This window comes from Podarcis cretensis (assembly GCF_951804945.1).
Source record: "Podarcis cretensis genome assembly, chromosome: 1".
NCBI lineage: Eukaryota > Metazoa > Chordata > Lepidosauria > Squamata > Lacertidae > Podarcis > Podarcis cretensis.
In genome coordinates, this window is record NC_137170.1 from 124982671 (window position 1) to 124994942 (window position 12272).

Consider the following 12272-nt stretch of genomic DNA (forward strand, 5'->3'; position numbering starts at 1 on the left):
CTTAATACTCCATTATTGTTTACATGCAGAAAAGGAGCAATTCTAGCAAGGAAATGCCCTCATGCTTCACAGATCATTTGAGCCAAAAGCTGGACATCATCATCATCATCATTATTATTATTATCAAAGATTTTTAATTGGCACTGAAATCGCATCAGGGTCAGAGGTAGTGAAATGTGTGAGGAAAGCACATACCACAAATGGGGAGCTGAAATTGACAAGGACCTCGTGTGTGCTAATATGTAAAAAAACCACACACACACACACTCAATCCTCCTTATGAGGCATGTCAACGTCTGTAGTCACCGTGATGCTTTGGGAGTCACTGATCATGCGAGAGTTGCCACAGAGTGAATGTGCATTCTTGTGTCAGACAATATATGCATGCATTTTTATAGGGTACGGGTGGCGCTGTGGTCTAAACCACTGAGCCTCTTGGGCTTGCTGATCAGAAGGTCAGTGGTTCGAATCCCCACGATGGGGTGAGCTCCCATCACTCTGTCCCAGCTCCTTCCAACCTAGCAGTTCGAAAACATGCCAGTGCAAGTAGATAAATAGGAACCGCTGTGGCGGGAAGGTAAACAGCATTTCTGTGCGCTCTGGTTTCCGTCATGGTGTTTTGTTGCGCGAGACGCGGTTTAGTTATGCTGGCCACATGCCCCGGAAAGCTGTCTGTGGACAAACGCCAGCTCCCTCAGCCTGAAAGTGAGATGAGCATCACAACCCCATAGTCACCTTTGACTGGACTTAACTGTCCAGGGGTCCTTTACCTTTACCTTTTTACCTGGATTCATTTTTTTCCAGTCATGTACATAGGAATGGTTTCAGGCAGCAAAGCAAACTGATTGTGTGAACCTGTCCTTGACTGATGCTGAATGTCTCTTGGTAATGTCGATTCCTGTTCAGTGTCTAAATCTTTAAACCTTCCATTCAAGATAGTGCCCATTCTGTGGAGAGGGATGTCACAAAGCTGACACAAGCCCTATAACCTCTCTCCATTTGTTACAACAATTTATGTAGCAAGTTGGGTTACTAAACAAGGTATCAGAGTCTTTCCAGCCACTCAGTGTTTATTAATGGCAAAGTGATGTCTTCTGCAACTGAAGGCTGCTTTTATAGCAGTTAGTGGTCCATTCCATATGTCCACGTGGGATAATCATGCTTCTTAAAACGAAAAATAGCCTTGGCAAAGCGAATGAGGCTTTTTGAAATGTATGCATATATACAAATGCCTTCCTTGTGTGGGTGATAATGTGAGAGGGGAAAATTGCGAGACGCATTTGAAGGTTTGGAATTATTATTATTATTATTTTAACAGTAAATCCTGCATTTCTAAAATTGTTTTAAATGTCAAAAACAAACCAGGATGCAACTTGCATTTAAAGAATCAAAAAGAAACCTCTCTCTGGGGGCTTTGTAATGAAAATGTTGGGTTTGTCAGTTTGCATTTCTTAGTACAGAATGTATTGATCTGATGTGTAGATATCTTTCCTATTCTAATTGAATCAAGAGGGTTCTGGAAGCTTCTGTGTGTGAAAGAAACAAGCAGAAGGTTCGTGATGTTTGGGTTATTCTTGGGTTATTTCTTCAGAGAAGCTGAATACAGTAGCTGGCTTAAACTGGTTCTCTTATCTCTTCTGTCAAGGTCATGCCGGCTATAATAGTAAGGCCAGAAGGATCCTGGGTTTCACTCTTTTCTAGCTCTCTTTCCTTCTGGTGTGGTGTTCTGTGCATAGTATCCTTAGTGTTAAAGTTTAAACTAATTATAAGTCATTGTAAGTTAAAGTTAAGTCTGCTGCAACTGGATTTCTTATGGACAGTGTCAATCCTGAATGTATTAGATTTGTGACCATTATGCTCATTTGCCTTCAGTAACAGCAAAGCTCTGCTGGATGAAATACAATTGCCTCTGGTCTATTTTTGGGCGAATCCCACAATGTATTTTAAGTTTTTACTCTGCTAACTATATATCCGAGTTCTGCTTTGGATCAATAGAATTCCATAACAGAATAGAGGCTGCAATCATATGTATGCTTACCCAGGGGGGAGCCCCATTAGACTCAGTGAGATTTACTTCAGAGTAGAGAAGGTGTAAACAGGACTTTGGTGTTTGTTAGCTTTAGTCAAACACCTGCTAGTCAAGATGGCTACATGGGGCCATTAGGATCAAAGCCAGTATGCCACTGAATGTCATTTTTTAAGGAGGTGGGATGAGGGCAATAGGAGAAGAAACTATTGTCTCCTAGCAATAAATGAAGAAATATTTTTAGATATTGTTCTGGCTTCTGGGATTCCGAATATTTTTTTTCTTGTTTTCCTCCTCCAAAAACTAGGTGCGTCTTATGGTCTGGGGCATCTTATAGAGCGAAAAATACGGCAATAAGAGTCTGGCTGGATCAGGCCAATGGCCCACTTAATCTGGCATCTTGTTCTTGGTACACTGCCTCCAACAATGAAGGTAGATGTCATGGTTAGGAGCAGTTGATAGCCTCTGCCTCCATGCATTTGTGTAACCTTCTTTAAAAGTTATCCAGTTGGTAGCCATCTCAACTACTGGCAGTATTGTATATGAGCACCTATAGGAGGAGGGAGCCCCTGAATCACAGTGCAGAGAATGGAGAAGAAGGCCCCTCCTAGCTTTCAGTAGTAAAAAATTTATAACAGTCCACTCCAAACACCCTCCTCAGTGGGCACCGTTGCGGGCTGGTTCTCTTCCCAAACGATGGAGGCATCTTGGGCTGCTTCCCAGGCATCAAAAGAGGTCTCTGGGCTGAGCTTGCTGCCCGGAGAGTGTATTTTGACCACTCACACAATTGGCCCAATCATGAACAGGCAAGGGGGAGGGCCACTCCCAGGGGGAGGGCTCAACACGGGTCTGCAGGTTTCACTTGGGTCCGCTCTCTGGGTATATAAAGCGTTCAATAGAGGGAAATCCATAATACTCCCTGAGATGTCGGAAGAGTAAGGAAGATCTAGATTCTGGCTTGCTAAGTAGAGAGAGTGATTTACCTGTGAACCACTGAAGTGGATACAGGATTGGAATAAAGCAGCATAAATTCTCTTTTAACTGGTTTGAGGATTGTCGGCTTAGTTGCACTTGATTGCACCAGGCAAATTAGCAAGCTATAAAGTAACAAAAAGAAGAGCAATCAGGGCCTTTTGTGAGATCGGTTATGACATTTTAGGTTTCGGTACTCAATGGAAATTTGTGGCTTTGTTCAGGAGGTTTGCAGTTCTCCTTTTTGCTCTAGGTGTTTGTGGTTTGGTTGTTGTTGTTTTTAACAAATACCGGTCTGAGCATCTGCACGTTTTGAATATGGATTGGAATTGCTTGAACTATTTTATACCAAATGAACTGTGGCTGGTTAAGGTCTGTGATTGCAATACTGCTGATGGGGTGAGCAAAAGCAACTTTTTCCCCGTTTGAAAGTCCATCCCTTCTGCTTAGTTTGAATGTTGACTACAGTATTTCCACCCCCTCTCCTCCTTCTGTGAAAGAATAGGCATAACCTCAGGCTGCTGGCTAATTACTTCTTTTATAACTTCTTCTGTAAATGAGAAATGATTGCGAGAGAATCTAAGGCCGAGGACTAAAAATACAAGAGTTTGAGAGGGGGTGTCAGTGGGAGAATTGCATCTGTCAGAACCAAATGTATTTTGATTAACAGTTGAGTTTGATTTCTTAGAGGGACACACACACGCATGCATACACACAGAGAGATAAAATGTTTCATGCAATGAAAATACTATACTGTGAAATTAAAGGAGGGTCTTCTGCCCGATGTTTGTTCTGCGCTCGGCTTCCAAAAACCTATTTCCTTTAATTTTTCTTTTTCCATAGCAGTTGCATGCCTGCTCTCCAAAAAAAGCCAATTAATTTTATTAGTGTGCAAAAGGAAAGGGCTGAAGTAGGGGGGTGCTGAATTTCATCATCTCTTTCTTTTCTTTTTTAATAACTCTTTAGGAATCCACCCACTAAAAGAATCAAAACACGGGGATTCGAAGACAAGGCCAGCTCAGACTGAGAGCGAAAGGCTGGCAGGCGCTTTTCTGAATGATATCTCTGGTGACTGAAGTGGCTCAATGTGAAGTCAGCCATAAAAGTAGGGGGATAAGAATAAGGCCGTGAATGACACTAGAACAGAGCTGAGCTTGTCCCTCAAGACTCCATCAAACAGAAATCTTGTGCTTGCTCTCTTACTCTCTCACTTATCACGAGTATTGTCAGGCTAGAAACAGTGATGTGTGTCTTCATGAAGTTTCACATGCTTATTCAACAAGAGTTGGGTTCTTGCAAACTTTGCAACTTCGTAGCCTCTAGTAGATTTCCTGCCCAGCAGTTTTTAATAAGCAGCTTGCCAGGATGCTGTGTTTGAGGACAGTTTTGCAAAAAAAAAATTCTTCTTGCTCTCAGGTGTGCTCATTTCATGTGCTTATGGTCCACTGATCACTCAGCAACCACCCTCACCACGGTTATTTTGGGTGGTAGGTAAAAGGTAAAAAGTAAAGGACCCCTGGATGGTTAAGTCCAGTCAAAGGTGACTATGGAGTGCAGCACTTATCTAGCTTTTTAGGCACAGGAAGCCGGCGTTTGTCCACAGACAGCTTTCTGGGTCATGTGACCAGCATGACTAAACCGCTTCCGGTGCAACAGAACACTGTGACGGAAACCAGAGTGCATGGAAATGCTGTTTACCTTCCCGCCACAGTGGTACCTATTTATCTACTTGTACTGGCATGCTTTCAAACTGCTAGGTTGGCAGAAGCTGGGGCAGAGCAATGGGAGCTCACCCCATCGTGTTGATTTGAACTGCTGCCCTTCCGATCAGCAAGTCCAAGAGGCTCAGTGGCTTAGACCATTGTGCCACTTGCATCAACTTTTGGGGTGGTATTCAATGCTAGTCTTATTCAGAGTAGATTCGCTGAAGTTAATGGATATGTTTATAATGTTTAATTCCAATGGTTCTACTCTGAGTAGAACACACTTGAATACAACTCTCTGTCTTTTTCTATAGCAAGAAACTGTAGTCCATAATGTCCGGGAGTAGGAAGTGATCAGATGTTTTTCAAAAGGGTCTCTTCCACCCCCTCACCAGTTATTATATTGCCATCCTCCAGTTCCCCAAGGCTAATGTAACATTGTAACATTGGTTACATTGTGAAAAGAAAGCTGCATTTGGAACTGGGGTGATCTGGGTTCAAGGCCCTACTCAGCCATGACACTTGCTGGGTGATTTTTAGCCACTCATTATCTTTCAGCTTAAGCTACCTCACAGGCCTCTTGCAATGATAAAACCAGGTCAGCAATCATAAACCATTAAATTGGCATATTAAATGGTCAATTAAATAAACCATTATAATGGGCAGTCAGTTGACATTCATAGCAGCAGTACTGCAAATCAAACAAGTGCATCATCGTCATTGTCATCCATAGTAGTTGTAGTACAAAATAAAACAGTCGTACCTCAGAAGTCGAATCGACTTCCAAAATATTTGAAAACCAAGGTGTGGTTTCCAATTGGCTGCAGGAAGCTTTTGCAGCCAATCGGAAGCTGCGCTGGATGTTCAGGTTCCAAAGAATGTTCGCAAACAGGAACACTCGCTTCCGGGTTTGTGGTGTTTGGGAGCCAAAATGTATGATTGCCAAGGCGTTTGGCTTCCAAGGTACAACTGTAGTAATAATTATAGTAGTAGTAGTAGGTTTAAATCTTCATAATGCACACAACTTCTAAAAGCAAGGTCTTGGTTGTTTTTATACTAAGGAGCTGGGAAGGTTTCCTAAGTGGACTTATCAACAGTGAAGCTGTGTATGTGTGCCTTTTACCCTTTGAGCCCCCAACTGTATTTTCTTGAAAATAATAATAATAATAATAATAATAATAATAATAATAATAATAATGTAACAACAATAACAGCATTGGTTGGAGCATATCCTTCTAAAACAGGATTGGTCTTCCACATATTTTTGGACTCCAGCTCCCATGAGCCTCATCCAGAATAGCCAGTGGGCAGGAATGATGGGAGTCGTAGTCCACCAATATCTGGAGGGCCACTGGTTCCTCATCCTTTCCTTCCAATTTCAGAAACAGCATTCTTGTCCCCAATGGAAATAAATTACAGTACTTACTTAGGACAGCCTTCCAGCCATTCAAACATCTGAATTAACCTCACCACAATTTGTTCTGGGTTTCATTCTTTATTTCTTTCACCCTCTGCAGTCATAAAGCAGTTGCAGTTGTCAAATGTGCGACACACATCGGAGTTCACGGTGATACAGATTAAACTCATTTGGCGGCTATTTACATGTGTTTGTGTCTCAGCGTAAAATGGACATTTCGCTTGGAAACATGATTTTGTGGTTGCCATTATCCCAAGCCCTCCTCCTTGCTTATTCATTCATGTATTCATTCATAGTATTTGTAGAGCACCTTTCATCAAATCTGTCAGTACAGGCAAGTTGGGGCAGGAGTAATGGGCTCTACTGCTCTGCTAGTTCAGAAAGCCAAAGTTTTCCATCATCACCTTTGTACCCAGAGGGCAACTTTCATTCAAGGCATGGGAAGGGCAGAATCCCCTCCCCTTTTAAAATAGTTTTTTAGAGTGAAAGGTGCCCATCTTTTCAGCCAGACCTGTAACAACAAGATGAGTGTTATAGCAGGTGTGTCACAGGCTGCTTTTACAGCTAGTGATTGCCACATAGGAGAGCTCCCTTTTGCTTGACCCCTTGTTAACTGTTCTTGGGTAATGAACTAAAAAAAAAATGGAGCACAATTTATAAAGCCACTGTGGCCAAAGATTTCAATTCAAATGACAGGAGGGCAAGCTTTGCTCAACCCTGGGGAACAACTTGCAAGATAATTACACAGCAGATCTGTGAAGTATTGAGATCAAGTCGCTGTAGTGCTTTGAAGGTCAATAAGGCAATTTCTTATATGATTTAATGGGCAACTGTCCTAGAATGCTAAACCTCATGTGAGTGATGTGATGTCAAATCTCTGGTTGCGGCATTCTGTAATAGATGACACTTGGACATTTGCCTTTTTCAGTGACCTTAAAAACCAAACAAAAACCAAAGAGATTTGGTGGAAGTTGAAAACGGAAACTTCAGCAAAATATATGCAATTGTTTTGACAGTTTTGATCATGTAGTCACTATTGCTTTTGCAGATTATTCTTCTTCAGGACTTCAGCCGGAATCCTGCATTGTTTCAACTGACTAGACAGAGCAAACTAGGATCTGAATAATTATATCCACCCAGAATGCAGTCATGCCTTGGTTCTTGAATGCCTTGGTACTCGTAATTTTTGGCTCCCAAACGCCGCAAACCTGGAAGTAAGTGTTCCGGTTTGCAAACATTTTTTGGAAGCTGAACTTCTGACACAGCTTCCATGGCTTCTGATTGAGTGCAGGAAACTACTGCAGGCAATCGGAAGCTGCGCCTTGGTTTTTGAATGTTTTCGGAAGTTGAATGAACTTGGGTTATGTTCGAGAACCAAGGTACGACTGTACTGGCTTTCCAAATTCTACCAAGTCTGTTAAATATACCCAGAGAGAAGGAATGGGAAACTATGAAATGGAAGCTGCTGGCCACTGGGGAAATCTCTTGGATAACCCTTCAATTTGGGCAACCCTCCACATTCTGACTCACAGCATACAACAGTCATCCCCAGAAACATATACACATAACACCCATATTCTGTCTTACACTGGGCATTTTTTTTCAGCTGGAAATTGCCGGAACCCTGTTCTGGCACCTGTCAGGTGGGCGCCGTTTACCATTGTAAGAGAAAAGGAGGGCATTTATGGTGGGATACTTTTTCTAGAAAAATAGCACTGGTCTTACATATCTTGCATATCTCTGTATCTAACAGAAATCACACAATATCCTTTGCTTACCTCACTAGGGGGAAGTTTGCACAAATGCACATATTAGGGGAAATAACATGCAAGATACCTTATGGAAAAGTCATTGTATGTGTATATTGGACAGATGAAATATGTGCACATATGCATCTGGAAACATGCATTTTAGGAGAAATGCACAAGAAATGCTGGCAAATTTCTAAAAAAGAAAGAAAGAAAATTAAGTCAGACTGGAAAAAAAGAGGAGCCAAAATTGATATCCCTAAATATAGCCACCCCACCCCAATTACTACTACTACTATACTACTAATTACTCACCCTTCACCCTAAGGTCCCAGGACAGGTTACAACATGAAAAGCCTGTACTGAAAACAGTTCAAAACAACTTACATTCACAAAAACAAGGTGGTTCCTAATATATATATATATCCCAAGTGCCAAAAGTCAAGGTAAAGAGGTGTGTCTTCAGCATTCGCCAGAAGCTGTATAATGAAGTGCCACACAAACTTCTGTGGGAAGGAAGTTCCACAAATTTGCAATTTTGAGAAGAGTGGGGTTATTTATATATAATGCATTTTTTTAAAAAAAATGCTTTAATGTCCTAACCTTGTACAAGCATACTTCTTTTCATCCACCTGCCAGGCAAATGCGTTCTAGCAATCAGGCAACAGTTCCATATACTACAGTAGATTAGCTTGTTAAGGTATGGAGAGATTCCCCAGGACAGTCATGGGAACAGGTGGAGAGAAAACAGAGGAGAGAAAAACCTACCAACCTGACAAAGTAGGAAAAAAAGACGAAACAAGTCAATAGGCAATCAATTTTCAGTAGGGGTAATACTGGCTGTGAGAGTGTCATGCATCTCATGGTTCCAATAGAGCTGGTGACATTTTGACAATAAGTTATTGTCTTCTTGTTTGGTGATTAATGGGCAGGGTCAGATTCAAGTTCTGGCTCAGGGACTTGCAGATGTGTCTTTGTAAACATATGGCAACCCTTTTTATATTGTATACACTTTTGTGTTCTCCTGGTCCCAAACTCTTTAGGCTTTGTAAAAGGTAAAGATAAAGGACCCCTGGACAGTTAAGTCCAGTCAAAGGTGACTATGGGGTTGCAGCACTCATCTCGCTTTCAGACCAGGGAGCCGGCATTTGTCCACAGACATCTTTCCAGGTCATGTGGCCAGCATGACTAAACCACTTCTGGTGCAATGGGACACCGTGACGGAAACCAGAGCTCATGGAAACACTGTTTACCTTCCCGCCTCAGTGGTAACTATTCATCTACTTGCACTGGCGTGCTTTTGAATTGCTAGGTTGGCAGGAGCTGGGACAGAGCAATGGGAGCTCACCCTGTCATGGGGATTCGAACCACTGGACTTCTGATCAGCAAGCCCAAGAAGCTCAGTGGTTTAGACCACAGCATCACCTGCATCCACCAGGCCAGCACCTTGAACTTTGCTCAGTAGCTAACTGGCAGCCAGTGTAACTCTTAAACGCTTTTCCTATGTCTGCCTATGCTTTTATCAGGCTTTTGCCTTTATAATCTCGCCATCATTATATTTATCTCCCAGATCAGTAATTACATTTTAAAAATAAAGATGATTGGGTTTGGTTAGGCACGGCCTGTAAGCACATGTAGCTTATCGACAAGCAAATACTTCTTGCAATATTGCAAATATCCTCTATATTGATTCTCTTATTGCATTCTATTAGAGCTCTTAATGGTTGGTAGAACTTGATATTGAGAAAGAAGAGACCAGGGTACAAGATGTAAAGCAGCAAAGCTTGTGTCAAGAGCAGGGGAATGACGATAAAGTCAGGGATGACATTAACGGTTTGGGATGGTTGGATGAGCAACTCATCTCAATATACAACTGCCACAGTCAAGAATTCAGCGACAGACAGTAAAGAATCTAAGAGAATGAAATGTAGGTTGGTAACTGGTAGAGATGGGGAACTTGTTCCTGGACTCTCATCATCCCTGAGTACTGGTTGTGGCTGATGGGAATCACAGATCAAAAACGTCTGGAAGAACACAGATTTCCCACCTATGATCCAAGAGTACAGAGGTTCTTAATGCTACATTGAGTGTAGCTGTGCAGATAAAATAGACTGAATAGTTAGGAATTGTCTGTCCCTGAGTGTCCAATGAAGAATAATGAATTGTATGAAGTCCACTCTGAAGCTTCATGACAGTACCACAATGTTTAACTTTATCTGCCAAACAACTTTTGATTTAGAGGGTCTATAATGACCACCAATATTTTCTGTTGTGTTTTGTTTTGTTTTGAATCATAGAATTGGAGAGTTTGACAATTCCTACAACACAGGAATCTATCAGACTTGAGGGATTTTCACTTCTTCCGGTAGCATCAAGGATCAAGGAAGAAACAAAAAAGTTTGTATTTATGGTTTTATTCAGTCATCATGGTGCAAGACAAAGAATCCAGTCCTTAACTCCATTGTGACGTTGCTCACTGTGAGCTCCTCCCCTTCTTTCCCCAGCAACAGCCCATGGCTCTATGGTGGACCTCAAGAGTCAATTGTCGTTGAGTCCTTTGCTCTTGAATTCTAAGTGAGCGGCAAGTACGCAGGATGGTGGTGCTTCTATGCTCTCCAAGGATGTCTCTGCTGGCACTTCTACTCCTCCTCCTTCTCCTAACACCTCATAACTTGGCAGCTCTGAGTTCTGCTGTAATGTAAGCCTGTCTCCCTCTTCTCTCGAAACTACTGGAGAAGTCCGCACCGATCTCCCCACTCCCCCTTCTCCTCTGAAGGAGGTAGAGGAGAAGGAGGGGGTGATCCCCAGCCCTCCTCTTCAGTCCAGTCCCTGACAGAATCTCAACTAAAGCACCCATGACAGAGCACCGTCCAACCTCTGCTTAAAAACCTCCACGGAAGGAGAGTCCACAACCTTCCGAGGGAGAATAGGACTCGGTTATGTGCAGGGCTGGATTTAGGTTTGATGAGGCCCTAAACTACTGAAGGTAATGGGGCCCTTTGTATGTCCAGCTGACCTTTGTCAACAACAAATTGTCACTGTTTTTGTGTTGAATATATGCTATATGGTAATTTATGGACCTAATAGGTATCTAAAGTCATTTGCACATGCAGAATGTAGGCACCCTATATTTAGAAATGAGCAAACCAGTGATATTTTAGGGAGCAGGCTAGCAGGCGGGGCCCATGGCTTACATCATAGAAGCCTACACAACACAAAACACTGTTGCTGTTTGTACAGTAGGTTTTATTTCATTTGTTTTTTATCTTATATTTTGGAAATGTACATCCAGTTTTCCCCCCTTTGAATTTTTTTGGGGGTCCCCAAGAGAGTGGGGCCCTAAGCTAGAGCTTGTTTAGCTTATATGTAAATCCGGCATTGGTTATGTGCAAACATGCATATGATTAGTAGGTGCACGTAAGTTTGGGAAGAGATGCTTGCCCAGTTCTGTTCTTCTCCCGCTTTCCTCTTCCTCCAACTTTCAGCTTCATCTGACATAGACAAGTTCTAGTGCTATGAGACAGGGAGAAAAAACATTTTTCTATCCATTTTTCTCCATGCCATTTCTCTATCAATTTTCTCCGTGCCATGCATAATTCCAAAGCATTACTGCCTCTGACTGTGGAAGTTCCCCATCCCAAGTCTAGCTCAATATTACCTCCTCTGACTGACGATGGCTCTCCTGAGTCTCAAAAGCCATGGTCTTTCCCATCACCTTCTCTACCTGATCTTCTTTTTAATTGCGAATGCCAAAGTTTTAACTTGAGACCTTCTGCATATAAAGCAAGTCCTCTACCTCTGAGCTGCAGTCTCCCCCCCTTTTTTTGCAGAGGTACTAGTGTGCTTTCAAAATTTTACTTTTTAAGTTCAGGAACCATAGGTGGAATTCCATGGCAGCTCACCCCCAGAGCCATAGTACTGAGTGCTTCAAAATCTCACAGAACATTTTTGATAGACTGGATTGAACAGAAAAGTTGAGCTTCTGTTGAGCTCCCAGTAAAGTTTTTACTGACTTTGTTCATGTTGTTGTGGTTTAGTCGTGTCCAATTCTTCGTGACCCCATGGACCAGAGCACGCCATGCACTCCTGTCTTCCACTGCCTCCCGCAGTTTGGTCAAACTCATGCTGGTAGCTTCGAGAACACTATCCAACCATCTCGTCCTCTGTCGTCCCCTTCTCCTTGTGTCCTCCATCTTTCCCAACATCAGGGTCTTTTCCAGGGAGTCTTCTCTTCTCATGAGGTGGCCAAAGTATTGGAGCCTCAGCTTCACGATCTGTCCTTCCAGTGAACACTCAGGGCTGATTTCCTTCAGAATGGAGAGGTTTGATCTTCTTGCAGTCTCCTCCAGCACCTCCAGCAGTCTCCTCCAGCACCAAAAGCATCAATTTTTGGCGATCAGCCTTCT